The 15,820-nt window shown below is 35.2% G+C and overlaps 1 pseudogene; it reads right to left on the reverse strand.

The window, feature by feature from the left end:
- Nucleotides 1-677: 677 nt before the first annotated feature.
- On the reverse strand, nt 678-804 carry LOC123387067 (annotated as a pseudogene).
- Nucleotides 805-15,820: the final 15,016 nt, after the last annotated feature.

Genomic DNA, 15,820 nt, shown 5'->3' on the forward strand with positions numbered 1-15,820 from the left:
TGCCCTCTTGAAGTCATTTTTTTTATCACCAAAGATTCCTGTATTTAAACCCATGGAAATGAAAGCCTACAGGATGTTACTTTTAATATCTGAAATTTTTGGCTCAACATTACATTTCATGATTCATTCAAATTGTGTAACAGTAGTTTATTCTTTATCATTGCACACTAATAGTCCTACAGAAGAATGTATCAAATTGTTTGTCTGTTCTCCTCCGGTGTACTTCACTGCTTTTCTCAGCTTTTCTAAGGAAAAGTCACTTGATCACTACTTTCCTCTTTCTCTTTTAATTTCTGTGCTATTTTTTAAAGGAATTTTGTGTACATGCTTATGAATATTAGTTTGTGGTATTTATTTTCTTGTAATATCCTTTATAGGTTCTGATGTTTGGTTATACTGGCCCCTTAAAATAGTCTAAGATTGTGTATTTTATATATATTTCATGAAAAAATATGTAAGATTTTGTAAGGTTGGTATTATTGCTTCTGGTAAAACCATCTGGGTCCATTTTCTTATGGTAACTATGATGAACTTAATTTCTGAACAGATACAGGGGTATTCATATCTATTTCTACTTGTATCCAGTTTGATAAGTTGTTTTTCAAAGGATTTTTCCATTTCTCCCAATTTATCAAAGATAACTGAGATCACCTGGGGTGCCTGACCGATCAGTCAGTAGACATGTGACTCTTGATTTGGGGGTTGTGAGTTCAAGCCCCACTCTTGGTATAGAGATTACTCAATTAGCAATAATCGCGCCTCGGATAAACCTCATTGGCTATGATACTGCCACTGCCCAAAGCTAGAGATTACTCAAAAATAAAAATTAATTAAGGAGAGATATTGGCATCATATTGTCATTGTATCATCTAATTATCCTTTTAAAAATATTTATTTATTTGAGAGAGAGAGCACACAAGTGGGGGGGGAGGTGTAGAGCTAGAGGGTGGGGAACAAACAGACTTCCCACTGAATATGAAGCCTGACATGGGGCTTGATCCCCAGACCCTGAGATCATGACCTGAGCTGAAGACAGACTAACTGACTGAGCCACCCAAGTGCTCTGCAACTAATATCCTTTTATTTTCTGTAGTTTTCTTTCTTTTTTTCCTAGTTATAGTAATTTGTGTACACACTCTCTCTCTCTCTCCTTCTCTCCCTTCCCTGCCCCATCTCATCAACAATCATTCTAAGGATTTATGCATTTTACTGATCTGCTTAAAGAGCCAATAAATGAAATCTGGCATTATTACTATTTAGTGATTGACTTGGAATAATTATGGAATAATAAGTGCATGGGCTACTGGTAGCCAAGAATGTGGTATATTTTGATAAACTACATTCTTTCTAAGAGAAAGAAAAATTATATATACTGTGGAATGACTTAGGCCTATTGATAACATGAATTTCTTTCTACAATTTGCTTCTAGGTCAAAAAAGTAACAAATTTTGTCCACTTAGATTGTATTATATTTAGTTTTTATTGAAATAAAATTTAAATGCATTATATTAATTTCAGATGTGTAACATAATGATTTGATATAATTACATATTGTAAAATGATCACCACAATCATTCCAGCTATCTCATTATACATAGTTACATTATTTTCTTTCTAGTAATGAGAACTCTTTAGATTTACTCTAAACAACTTTCAAATATGCAATACAGTCTTATTAATTGCAGTCTCCATGCTGTACATTAAATTCCCATGACTTATTTCTGTTATAACCGGAAGTTTGTACCTGTTGACTCTCTTCACCCATTCTACCCATCCATCAATCCCCACCTCTGACAACCACCAGTCTGTGCTCTGTATCTATGTGCTTGTTTGGTTGGTTGATTTTTGTTTTGTTGTGTTTTGTTTTAGATTTCACATATAAGTGATATACCATGGTGTTTGATCCATGATTCCATGGTATTTGTCTTTCTCTGTTTTATTTCACTTCGCACAGATCAAATCAAGATCTATCTGCATTGTTGCAAATGGTAAAATATTCCTTTTTACAGCTGAATAATATTCCAATATCTGTTGTTGTAAATAATGCTGCAGTGAACATGGGAATGCATATATCTTCTTGAGTTAGCATTTTCACTTTCTTTGCATAAATATCCAGAAATAGAATTGGTAGACATATAGTAGTTCTATCTTTAATTTGGGGGGAAACCTTAATAATGTTTCCAATAGTGGCTATACCAATTTACAATCTCAGTAGTACACAAGATATTCTTTTCTCCACATCTCCACATCTTTGCCAATGCTTGTTATTTATTTATTTATTCATTTATTTATTTATTGGAGAGAGTGAGAGTGTGTGTGCACATGTGTGCGTGTGCACATGGATCCGGACAGGCTGTGGGGGTGAGGGAGAAGGAGAAAGAGAATCTTAAACAGGCTCCATGCCCAGTGCAGAGCCCAACGTGGGGCTCAATCTCACAACTCAAGATCATGATCTGAGCTAAAATCAAGAGTTGGACACAACCAACTGAACTATCCAGGCACCCAATAACAAATGGTTATTTCTTACATTTTTTTTTAAATAACCATTGTATTACATTTTTATGTAATAAAAGGTGCTTGTATTTTGTAAGTACAATATCATTACTGCTGTATAATGTATAAATACAGCTCTTGGTTTTTTTTTAAGATCTTACTCACACATGCAGCAAACCTTTTAAACCCTTCTGGATCTCACTATCCTTCAAGGTCTGCTCCACAGTAAACAGATTTTTCTGTTTTGTTTTGTTTTTTCTTTTTTGTAAACTTTTAAAATATGAAGTGGGGGCATCTGTCTGGCTTAGTCAGTAGAGCATATAATTCTTGATCTCAGGGTCGTGAGTTCAAGCCCCACACTGGGCATGGAGGTTACTTAAAATTATATATATTAAAATTAAATTAAAGTAAAAACTGAAGTGGATTACATTAACCCCAGTATTCATTCTCAGCTTTTTTATCATGGCTTACTAACATGAGCTTAAAAGCTGTGGGGGACCTGTGTGGCTCAGTCAGTTAAGCAACTGCCTTCGGCTCAGGTCATATTCTCAGGATCCTGGGGTTGAGCCCTGCCTCAAGCACTCTGCTTGGTGGGAGTCACTTCTACCTCTCACTCTCCCTCTATGCTCTCTCTCTCTCTCTCTCTCTAATTCTCAAATAAATAAATAAAATATTTTAAAAAATTCTTAGCTATATGGAGATCTGTTCATATCTTCACAAAGCTATGTCTTCTTTTGAGATAGGATATGTTTTGTTTTGTTTTGTTTTTAATGAAGGTATAGTTGACACACACATTTTATTACATTATATCCAGGTACACAACATAGTGATACAATAAGTCTATATCTTATGTTCTGCTCACCATAGGTGTAGCTACTATTTGTCATTATCCAGTGAATTCCAGTACCATTAATTTATTCCCTATGCCATACTTTTCATTCCCATGATTTATTCATTCCATAATTGGAAGCCTGTACTTCCCACTTCCCTTCACCCATTTTGCCTATCCCCCACTTTCCTCCCCTCTGACAACTACCAATTTCTTTGTATTTATAGGTAAGATTCTGCTTTTGTTTGTTTGTTCAGATTCCACATGTAAGTAACATCATATGGTATTTGTCTTTCTCTGTCTGATTTATTTCACTTAGCATAATAATCTCTGGGGTCTATCCACGTTGTTACAAATAGCAAGATCTCATTCTTATTTTATAATAATACTATAGAGGAAGGTGGCATGACTTGGAAGCAAATTTCTCATAAAAACATTGCATATTTCACATATTATATTTGTTGAAATCAAGTAAGATTTGTTTTTCCAAGAAAGGGACACATAAACCTTGGTAACTTACTTAACAGTCATGAGTCATGCTATGTTAATGTTTTATTTGTTTCCTATGAGAGAGAAAATATTATTGATTATAAAGTAGATGTTAGGAAACTTTAGGCCTTAAAAATATGACTTAGAGTCTTATGGAGCAAATACATACAACAAAAAGACATGGAAGCCCAAAATGTTCAAACCATATTCTGAGCATTGCAAATAACAAACTCCTATTGTTGCAAAGTGACTATATTGGATTTTTATTATGTAGAACTGCTGGATCGTTTTGGCAGATGTGAGTGGTCTCTCATTGTTGGCATGACGATGAACCACTATCTGAGGGTCTAGCTACCAGATTAAAACAAAAGCATGTCTCATCAGATTGAATTGTAATTTATCTCTAAACATTGGTTATCAAGCAAGCATAAAAACAATTATTTAAAGTGTTCTATAATCTGGATAAAGCTCTATCTGCCTGCTTTTTCTTTTTCTTTTTTCTTTTTAACTGTCCAGATGACATTTTTCCATGAATAATTGATTTGATGTAAACAAGTCCATATGCTGGAGGGAACTTCAGGTAACCTTATTGGCTTCAGCCAACCAGAATCATAATATTCCAATTCAAAATGACCCAGAAACTTTAAGAAATAAGTCAATTGTGTGTTATACTTAAGATTATATGCTACACAGTTTTTGAGATTTTTATATCACTTTTTTTGATAGTAAAGACTGTCTTAAAGATGTGTTAGAAAATTCACACCCTTGAACTCCACTTATGTGAAGTATACACATACAAACAAAAATTCTAATTTCCATGATTCTAATCAAAAAGTTGCTGATGCTGATCAGAAATAAAGAAAAATGGAGCATTTTTGAAAACCACATAATTAGAATGCTAACTAAGTACCTCTCAGGTATCAATTTCTGGTTAAGGAAACAGAGTAATCCTACAATGCAGCTTAAATTAACTAATGAGTACATCATACCACACTGCCTACACTGAAATAATCATAAGTACATTGCATATCCTGAATAATCTACCATTCAGGGATATAATTTTTGAGTCCATACAGACTTGTTGAAAAAAATACCTTTTGTTACAAAACCTATGAAAGAAAGACACTGAAAGGACAGTCATTTAAAGGACAATATTTGGAATATGTCATGAATGAAATGCATGACTTTTACAACATTTTAATGTTCCGAAGAGCTCACATACTTTTGGCAATATGTTAATTCTTAAGATTCTTGCAGCTTTCACCAATTTTTTTTTTTCAGAAGTTGTACTATGTAACTTGAAATGCACTGAAAACAGTAACTCATGAATGAAGGACACGACAAGAATGACTAAATTATCCTTAATTCTCAATTCATAGACAGAAGGAGCAACTGGAAATTTTGTAACTCTTCAAAGTTCATATGAGGAAATAGCCCCAAGCCATGATTAGACTGACCCTGGTCTGGATTAGGAGACTAGAATCAATCTATATCGAATGTTCTATTACTCAGCATAAAGAACACAGAAATCCACCACAATCTAGGAGATTTGATATGAGCTCTTATTCATATTAAGAATTTAATGTTAAGTTTTTTAATCGCCACCCCCAACCTCACTAAACAGAGAAAATAGAGCAATGAAAGTCTCCTCAGTGAATGAAATTCACTTTCTTTGGCAGAAGATACTTGAAGGTGGAAGAAAAAAACCATAGCAAATACTATTGATTTAACTTCTTATCCACTTAATTTACCTTATTAAGGTATAACTTAAATTATTTATGGACTATTTAAATTTTAATAAGGATTTTCTTCTTTTCCCTTTCTTCCAGAAAGAAAAGTAATGATATCAGATGGAATAATGAACTGCTAATGAGTTTCAAGGGTAACAAACTAGATGCTAACTAAATGCACAGGTTAATATAAACATCCATACATTTCATAGGTTACAAAAAGCACAGTAGAACAGTTATAAAGTCTTGTTATTTGTTCAATGTGCTCAAAAGGACACAGAGCTATGGAAGATCTTTAGGTAATTTTATTTTATTTTATTTTATTTTAAAGAAAGGGAGAGAGTTGGGGGAGAGATGAAGGGAGAGAGAGAACTAGAATCTTAGGTAGGCCCCTCCACCCATCGCAGAGCCCGACAGAGGGTTTGATCTCACTACCCTAAGATTATGACCTGAGCTGAAATCAGATACTTAACTGGCTGATGCACTCAGGTGCCCTCAGATACATTTTTTGATATACATTATCTGTGATTTTTATTCCAAAGTGGTCTTTGAGATTTTAATAGTTTATATTTTTTCTCTATATTCTTTTATTTTAAACAGTCTAATATCTGCCTCAGTTCTTTTAAATATCTTTAAATGAAAATCAGTTCCTTAAGAACCCAGTAAGGGAGGGCCACCTAGCTGGTTCTGTCAGCAGAGCTTGGAACTCTTGGTCATGGGATTGTGAGTTTCTGAGTTTGAGCTACACGTTGGGAGTGCAGTTTACAGAAAGAAAGAAAGAAAGAAAGAAAGAAAGAAAGAAAGAAAGAAAGAGAAAGAGAGAAAGAAAGAAAGAAAGAAAGAAAGAATGAATAAATAATAATCAAGTAGGAGATGATCCATAAATACCTCAGGAGACAGCATTTATACCCTGCAGTAAAGTGCTTGAGTTGACTAAATCCACAACTTCAACCCTGCCTCTTCATGTGGGGACATAAAATGCTTAGAAGGGTCCTTATTTCCTGTAGTAAGCAATTTATCAATTACATAGAAGTGATCCAGCATGAATGTGTCATTTTGATCTATTTATCATAAAACATGAATGGAAAAATCAGAGGTAGTCTAGCTCTTCAATGAAGACAAATCCATCCCAGCCTAGCACACTACTATCAATTATAAAAAGTTCAATCTAGAATGTCAAATTCATAGGTCCTCCGTGAAGGCTAAAGTAAAATAAAGAACCTAGTCAGAAAACTTTAACGAAAATAATGTGCAGGAGGAAGACCTTCATCTGTTCTATGGCTTTTCTTAGATGGATTTCTAATCGAATTGATATGAGGCAGATTAAGAGGGGAAAATCCAAAATAAGAGTACATATAGGGAATCCACACAGACAGGGAATTACAAAGACAATGCGGGAACTGGAGGGGGTAGGACCTGAGGGCACAAAGGGAAGAAACTCAATAGCAAGAAGGTGAAAGATGTTTGTAAAAACAAGATTGTTCTGTTATGCAGATGAAGTTCCTTTGGTAAAGGGGTCCTCTGCTAGTACTTCTCTTCCCCTTGTAGGCTCTCCTTTCTAATGTAAATTTACTTGGTTATGGGGAGAAGGAGACTTTCCAGTATCTGCTAGGGTTTTATTACTTTTAACTCAAAATCTTTATGCCAAAGATGCACAGGTCGGGGTGTCACAGCCCGTACCCTTTCAATAATAATATGACATAACCATATTCAAATGATGTGGAAAAGAGGCAATTTGGTTCTTGTCCACCTGGCTTTTTCAGACACTCAGAAAATATCTGCTGCCTTCAGAACATTGAAAATCTGCACTGTATTTTCAAAGTTTTGAAGGATTTCCCATTTTTATTTGGTACTTTTCCTTTCCTACTTTTTGCCCATCTTAAAATTAGCCTTTGGAACTTTTGAACATGAATAGTAACAGCACAGGGAAATCAGGCCATAGATGAATTTCCCTTTCATTTTTATTTAACCAAAGAAAATTCAGATAGCTTAGGAGCATATGGAAATGTAATTAAATTTCAGTCTCCATCTCTCTGATGCTCAAAGCAAATACTAAAAATGCAAACAAACAAACAAACAAAAAAACCAAGCAAACAAACAAAAAACACTTATATGATCTGCTTGAGGACTTTGAGGGTCAGCTGTTACATCCTTAAATTTCAAGTGTTGTATAAACGAATGTCACAAAGAATGAAACTAAAATATCTTATAAGGGTTGATTCTCTGTCTTAGATAAACAACCTGAAGCTTATAGTATTTTCTGGAACATCAGCAAGATGGCGGAATAGGAAACTTCAGGCCCTTTCCTCACCTCCCACACCCATGGAGATATTGATTCAACAGCAATACATAGGCCAGTTCTCTGTGAAAAATCCATAAAACAATTAAGTGGCTTCTGCATCCCAGCTGTGCACAAAAACCAACTATTATGAAGGTGGTAGGAAAAATTGTGGCATCTATTAGCCACAGTCCCTCCCCCTGTCTAAAGGTTGCTTAATGCATGGGAAGAAAACTCCCAGCTCACAACTTCTCTCTGAGAAGGAAGAGAGGAGACTGAAACATAGGTCCCATAGGAAGACAAGTAGAGGGACTGTATGAGGGACTAGATTTGTTTTGTCTGAAACAATTCATTGGCAGGAAAGGGTGCCATACTGAGAGTTTCAAAGGTGAAGATTTGGGTGAGCATGCTCTCCTTTACCTTAGTTTCTTATCCCAATGCAGTATGGAACAACTAGGAGAAAAACATATCTCCAGGCTTCTCACTGAGGAACATGCTTTCAACATTCTAGCATGAGAGACTGAATTCTGTCTCACTTGTCTCTGAGTGCTGACAGGACACACCATACTCAAGGCATCTGAGAAACAGACTTCTTGCTTCTTGTGGAAAAATGCAATAATACCAAGAATTCTGAAGAAATGTTTGTATGAGGCCCTTTTAATTTTCCAAATGTTATATTTACATCAAATATAACAAGAATAATATAAGATGGGGAGACTTTCATAAACCACAAAACCTTCTGGTTAACAAAATGAATCAAACTAAATGGTGCTTTTTGACCTTTACCATGATTTGGAGAACATTAATGCTTGTGGCTGATAACAAGTCAATCATTTATATAATAATATCCGTTAGACCTCATGGGTATCAAAGGCATTATTCATGTCTATTAATCAACTGCTTTGGCTAAGCCTGGCTAATTTCTTTCCCCTGTGCCACTGGTATCATTAGTAACATATTACTCCCATCACTCAAAATGCTTCATGATGAACCTCTGCCATTGTTTGATATTTGTTACCTTGTTGGCATTATTAAAAGGTGTTGTTTTAATATTTATATATGCAACCTAATTGTTTTTCAACTGAGAGCATTAGGAAAATAAATCTGTCATATAAATGTATGAAGTGGCAAATAATTCACAAATGTTTTACAGGAATCAATTAGCCTGATTACTCTGAGGACAATATGTGACTTGGTAAAATGTTTAACAAGGCTCATACTTGTGGCTGCTGGACCAAGGAGAGTTTTCCACTGATCCACATTAGAATTAAGATTGTTCTTCCATGACTATCAACAGAAAGTGACTAAATACTCCTGCTTCAAGTAGTCAACATACTTCCTACGCTCCTTTACAATTGGTGAATACAGGCTTAATAGAGGAATGGAAAGAAATTTGAATATTGGTGACCTTCATAAACACAAATAAGAACTGATGAATTATCCATCTTTCATAAAATTAAAAATATGTGATAGTGAAATACTCAAAGCCGAATGGCAGAATTCTGGGTATACAGTTTGTCAGCATAAATAGAAGTAACTTATTATGATTCTCCAAATAAGTTTTCAATATGAACATCTTAAAAATCGTCACCATAGGGGATTCTGTGTGGCTCAGTCAGTTGAGTCTGACTCTAGGTTTTGGCTTGGATGATGGTCTCCAGGTACTGGGACTGAGCCTTTCTTGAGCTCTGTGCTTAGCAGGGAGTCTGCTTGAGCTTCTCTCTCTGTCTTCCCTTCCCTAGCTAGCATGGTTATGTTAAAATAAATGAATCGATTTAAAAAATATAAAAGTCTTATTATAAGCTTTCCACTCCCACTCATGTGTCAGCTCACCACAAGAACAGATTGCAGTGATGATAACAATGTGCAGTGCATTCTTTTTTTTTTAATTTATTTTTTATTTATTTTCAGAATAACAGTATTCATTATTTTTTCACCACACGCAGTGCTCCATGCAATCCGTGCCCTCTATAATACCCACCACCTGGTACCCCGACCTCCAACCCCCCGCCCCTTCAAAACCCTCAGATCATTTTTCAGAGTTCATAGTCTCTCATGGTTCACCTCCCCTTCCAATTCCCCCCAACTCCCTTCTCCTCTCTATCTCCCCATGTCCTCCATTCTATTTGTTATGGTCCACAAATAAGTGAAACCATATGATAATTGACTCTCTCGGCTTGACTTATTTCACTCAGCATAATCTCTTCCAGTCCTGTCCATGTCGCTACAAAAATTGGGTATTCGTCCTTTCTGACTGAGGCATAATACTCCATAGTGTATATGGTCCACATCTTCCTTATCCATTTGTCTGTTGAAGGGCATCTTGGTTCTTTCCACAGTTTGGCGACCGTGGCCATTGCTGCTATAAACATTGGGGTACAGATGGCCCTTCATTTTACTACATCTGTATCTTTGGGGTAAATACCCAGGAGTGCAATTGCAGGGTCATAGGGAAGTTCTATTTTTAATTTCTTGAGGAATCTCCACACTGTTCTCCAAAGAGGCTGCACCAACTTGCATTCCCACCAATAGTGTGTGTTGAGTTTGAGGAGTTCTTTATAGATCCTGGATATCAACCTTTTGTCTGTACTGTCATTTGCAAATATCTTCTCCCATTCCGTGGGTTGCCTCTTTGTTTTCTCGACTATTTCCTTTGCTGTGCAGAAGCTTTTGATTTTGATGAAGTCCCAAAAGTTCATTTTCACTTTTGTTTCCTTTGCCTTTGGAAACATATCTTGAAAGAAGTTGCTGTGGCTGATATCGAAGTGCAGTGCATTCTTACTCTGCTAAACATTTACTTCCACTATTCCAGGTAATATCAATGATTCTATTACATAAGCTCTGTTATTATCCATGTTTTAGTGATTAACAACCTAAAGGCTAAAAGTCTAACTTCATACAACTCTTGACAAAGTAGGGATTCAAATCTAGCTTAGTGAGATTTCAGAACCAGAGAATACTACATTATTCTAGCCTACCAATCAACTTCATATACTTTGACCCAGTAGTTTTAATTCCTTTGGTAATATAATCAAAGGAAGTAATGAAATATATTGAAACAGTGGAATTAAACAAGATTAGAAACAATGCCACAATTCAATAGTTTTTAAGAACTAAGAGTTATTTAAAAATCTGGCAGTGCAAAAAAATAAAAGGGACAATGCTTTTTTAGATTTTATTTTATTTAGTATTTTTTTAAGATTTTATTTATTTACTTGAGAAAGAGAGAGATAACGGGTGTGCGTATGTGAGCAGGAGGAGAGAAAAAAGGAGAGAGAGAGAATCCCAAGCAGACTCCACACCCAGAATGCAGAGCCTGAAGCAGAGCTCCATCTTTCCATGCTGAGGTCATGACCTGAGACAAAATCAAGAGTCGGGCATTCAACTGACTGAGCCACGTAGGTGTCTCTGCTTAGATTTTATTTTTAAGTAATTTCTACACCCAAGATGGGGCTCAAAATTACCACTCTGAGATTAAGTCACATGTTCTACTAACTGAGCCAGCTAGGTGCCCCAAGATAATTATTATTTTTTTTTAAAGAATATTCCTTTCAAAAGAACACTTTTGTGTGTGTGCATATGTAGTCTTTATTGAAGGATACACAGTTTAGTAAATCAGTGTCACTCGTGCAAATATACAGTTACAGGGAAAATGTGCCATTATCTATCTCTTTAACACCATAGCAGTGAAGCATCATTTTCTCATGTATACCTTAGAAATCATTAGTCTCTATTAAAGATGTTTTAGAGACCTATTTTTTTGTGATATCTCAGAACAGATATGTTCAAAATCTTTTTTAGCCAGCACTAAAACATGTCAGACACCCCTCAGCAAACATTGATTTTTCATGCTCAGTATGGCTTAAGGAAAGTAAGGAAACATGGGAGGGGGGTTAGTAGAGAGAAAGACAGTGAGTGACCAGACTGCCATGAAACTCTGAAGTCACTGACATACCTGACGCATCAGGAAATAAGCACATAGAACCCTATTTTAAGCAATCAGGACCAGCCTTATAAGAGCACAGTTCGGAGTTCTGTGACTAAAACTATAAAATAAAATCAGAACTCTAAAAAACCTGCAGTTATACTGGAATGGTTAGGGAGGATCCTCCCCTGGCACACACGCAAAGTCATCCAACTTTCTGGCAGGCCTTGCTTGGGCTTAAAAAGAAAGTATAAATAAATATTTACAGAATGGACTTCACCTATTTCTTGGTTTAATTAAGAAGGTTTCCATGTTCCAGAAATCTGAACTGTCAAATACAAGTAAAAATTGAAAATGTAAAATAATAATAATAATAATAATAATGACAAAAAGTGATAAAGTACGCTAAAAATATCTGTTAGAAATTAAAATTATAATCATTAAAATTTCTAGCATATTAGATGCAACCAAAGAGATAAAATGATTCAGAGCATTTTCTTAAATTGGTCCCAACAAACATAGGATTAGATGGAAACTTGCCTATAGGAACTTACTGAGAAGTAATCTCAAGATCAGCACCCATCAATGGTGAGGAGATCAGAGGATCCCATAAATTCTGAGGCTGAAATGGCCTTCAAAGGTATACCTAATTGAGTCAAGGTGTCCAGGGTTGTCACATCAATGCATCATCTCATATAGGTTATCCTAGGGAGTAGGACCTTGGGGAAGCCTGAGAAGGACTAAGTTGTAAACCTCACAGTGGGTAACACTCCCAAGAGCTGGAGAAATGAGTGTTTCATTATAGCAGTCACCACCACCACAATCACTCACTTTCAGGAAAGAGAAGTGGGACACTTATCTCTTCTTTCTATGAAAGATATACACATGCAGGCACATGCAGATGTATAGGTATAAAAACAAAATATATATACATACAAAAGCTTATCTATATGCATACTACATGCTTTATATATATCTATATATGTAAATTGAGTAGCTGGCAATAACTAATTGACACAAAAATTTTTCTTTGAAAAAATATCTTAAGGTTCATAACTCTGCTCAGTAAGTACAATGCCACTTGCTAAAGGAAATTCTATAGTGCAAAGTTCCAAATTTATGTTTCTGTTACATAGAAAGGAAAGTTGACCTGTTTTTGTGTTCCATTTTCTTTTGATTTAACTTGAGACTTTGTAAATTCCAAATTCATTCATGGCATAAGAGCCACCTTTTTTCTAAAGGGATTTGGGAATACATCCAGGAAATCATCTTATTGGAAGTGAAAACAACTAGAATCTAGTTGGTTTGTTATCTTTAACAGTTTATTCAGCGCCCAAAAAGGAGAAGAAAGATGTTTGGCTAAACTAACTTTGTAACAAGAAGTGCTCATAAGTTTTATTATTATCAGTACATGTGTAAGTTTCTTTTCTTTCCTTTTTTTTTAGAGAGAGAGCACCCAAAGTTGGGGGTGGAGGGAAAGAAGGAGAGGGAGAATCTTAAGCAGGCTCCAAGCCCAGTGCAGAACCTAATACAGAGTTCAGTTCACAGTCCTAAGATCATGACCTCAGCCAAAATCAAGAGTTGGACGCTCAACTGACTGAGCCACCCAGGTGTCCCCACCTGTGAGTTTCTAAGATGTGCACTAAAACAAACAAAAAACTTTCTGGAGGTATAGCAATGTATAATAGTGAATATAATTAAATTAAACAATTTGATATATTTTGACATATGTATACATCATAATCAGGAAAAATAAAACCAAATGTTCCTTCCTATCACTTTGTTGCTTAAGGGTTTATAGTATATAAAGTATATAGCATATATCTTTATATACTATATATATAAAGTATATAGTATATATCTTTAATGTATTACCATTTACCTTCAAGTGTAACTGTACCACTCTGTATATGAGAATCTCACGCTTTCTCTCCTCCCAACATTTGTATTACCTTTAGCATGTACTTTTTTCCTTATCAATATGATTACAGGTTTCTAAACATTGTTGGAAAAAATGTGCCTTATGTTTTTGCACAAAGTGTTCTATAAATGGCTGTTAGGACAAATTCGTTGATCTCAGGATTTCATTTCTGATTTTCCCTCACATGCCATTTATTGAAAAAGAAAAATTGAAATCCCCTGCTATAATTTTGGATTTGTCCATTCAGATTTGCAGTTAGTTTGCTTCATAAGAATTCATACAATTGTTTCCACCCATAGTTTCCATACAAGAATGAACTTATGAGTACTCAGCTGACTACTAGGGATTTGCCTGCCGATCTCCCCACAGGTTCTCCATGCCCTTCTGTTTGTGCTCTTCCCTGCATGATCTAGCCTTCTTTGTCACCCTGCGCCCTCAGCCTGCCTTCTGAAGTCCAGTCGTCCCCTGGGCTCTGCCTGGGCTTGCCCCATTTGTGCTGGGACTCGAACTGTATCACCAGGCAATTCACTAAGGCAATTGTGTGATTTCCCTCATTTATTTCCCGTCTCTCAGGGATCACTGTCCTTCATCGCTTGATGTCCAGTGCCTTGCAAACCATTGTTTCACTTGTTTTGTCTGTTTTATGGTTGTTTCAGGAAGGAGAGTAAATCCAAACCCTGTAAATCCGTCTTGTTCAGAAGTGAAGGTCAGGATACTTTTTATATGTCTCTGGGTCTCTATCTTTCCTCTCTCTGTCAAATCATATATGTATCTGAAACATTTTGATATCAACGTGATAAAATTTCTCTATTAGAATCAAATGAGAGTTAATAATCTTTAGAATATCTTCTGAATTGCCAGATTTTTTTTATGGCTCAGTATATAAAGAATAATGTATTATTAATTCACCCAGTACATATTTATTTAATACTTATAATATGTAACATGCTTTTAGGTGCTGGGAAAAAGTAGGGAAAAAATCAAATGCAAGTCGCTGCTAGTATAAAACTTAAATTGAGGAAGAGGAAAAGGAACAGAAAATAAACATAAAAATGATTAAAATACATAATATCTTGAATAGTGATATGCAGTATTAAAGTGAAAAATGCTAATAGTTATGTACCTTTGTTAAGACTTTAAATAAAGTAGTCCATAATGGCCTCACAGAGAAGTTGACATTTGAATAAAGACCTGAAGGAAGTAAGGAAGTAAACCTGTGGAACTTCAAAGGAAGCATTTTCCAGGGGAAGGCTTTGTTTTTCTGAGAAAAAGATATATCTGAAGTAGTTGAATGAATCTTTAGGGATCAACTCTAACACTGGTACTCACAGAAAAATGAAAAACAACTGCTTTATTATTAAGTGTAAAATAATTTTACCAAAGAAATACTGTGGCTTTTTTAGATGTTGGGGGGTGGTGAGGAGGAGAGAGAGAATAGAGGGAAAACATTATTAAACTACTACTAACATCCTCCTATTTATGTGTTTTGTATTACTGTGTTATTTTTAAATAAAAACATTTTAATAATCACCACCTGTTATTGAGGCTGTGCTAGCACTTTGAAAGTTAGGGGATCTAGTAATATCACTCAATTAATCTCACTCGATTAATAAGTATCAAATTTTTTAGTTTGTCTTTTTTCCTCAGAACTATTGTTAGTTCCAGCCCATCATGTTGTCTCAGATTGTTCTGTAATCATCCTGCAAAACTGTATGGCAGCAGTAAATTTCTGTACATAAAGTATGTCTATAGCTAAGGTGAATAAACCCATTCACTAAAAAGCTATGAAGAGATACTGATACAATGAGAAGTGTGTAGAAAATGAATGCAGCACTGTAATTACTCCCGTATTAAAGCTTTGAATTGACAGCCTGTTCCTAAGAATTGGATTCCTCCAGTGTATGAAAATATTAGGCGTATTATGGGAGAGTATTACTCCTTTTCACTTGAATACATCAAAAACTCATTATTACTCTTCTTCATTTCTTTTTCCCTTTCATATCATTCTGCTATTGATGCATCAAATGCCATTTGGTTTTCTCCTTTTTTAATGTTTACATTTGCATGGGTGAATGTATTTGTATTCTACTTAATCAGTAACTCATTAAAATTCATATATATGTGTGTGTATAATTTATACACATATGATTTGAA

The sequence above is a fragment of the Mustela putorius genome, unplaced genomic scaffold, assembly GCF_011764305.1.
Source record: "Mustela putorius furo isolate JIRA1106 unplaced genomic scaffold, ASM1176430v1.1 tig00003845_pilon_pilon_pilon, whole genome shotgun sequence".
In the NCBI taxonomy this organism is placed as follows: Eukaryota; Metazoa; Chordata; class Mammalia; order Carnivora; family Mustelidae; genus Mustela; species Mustela putorius.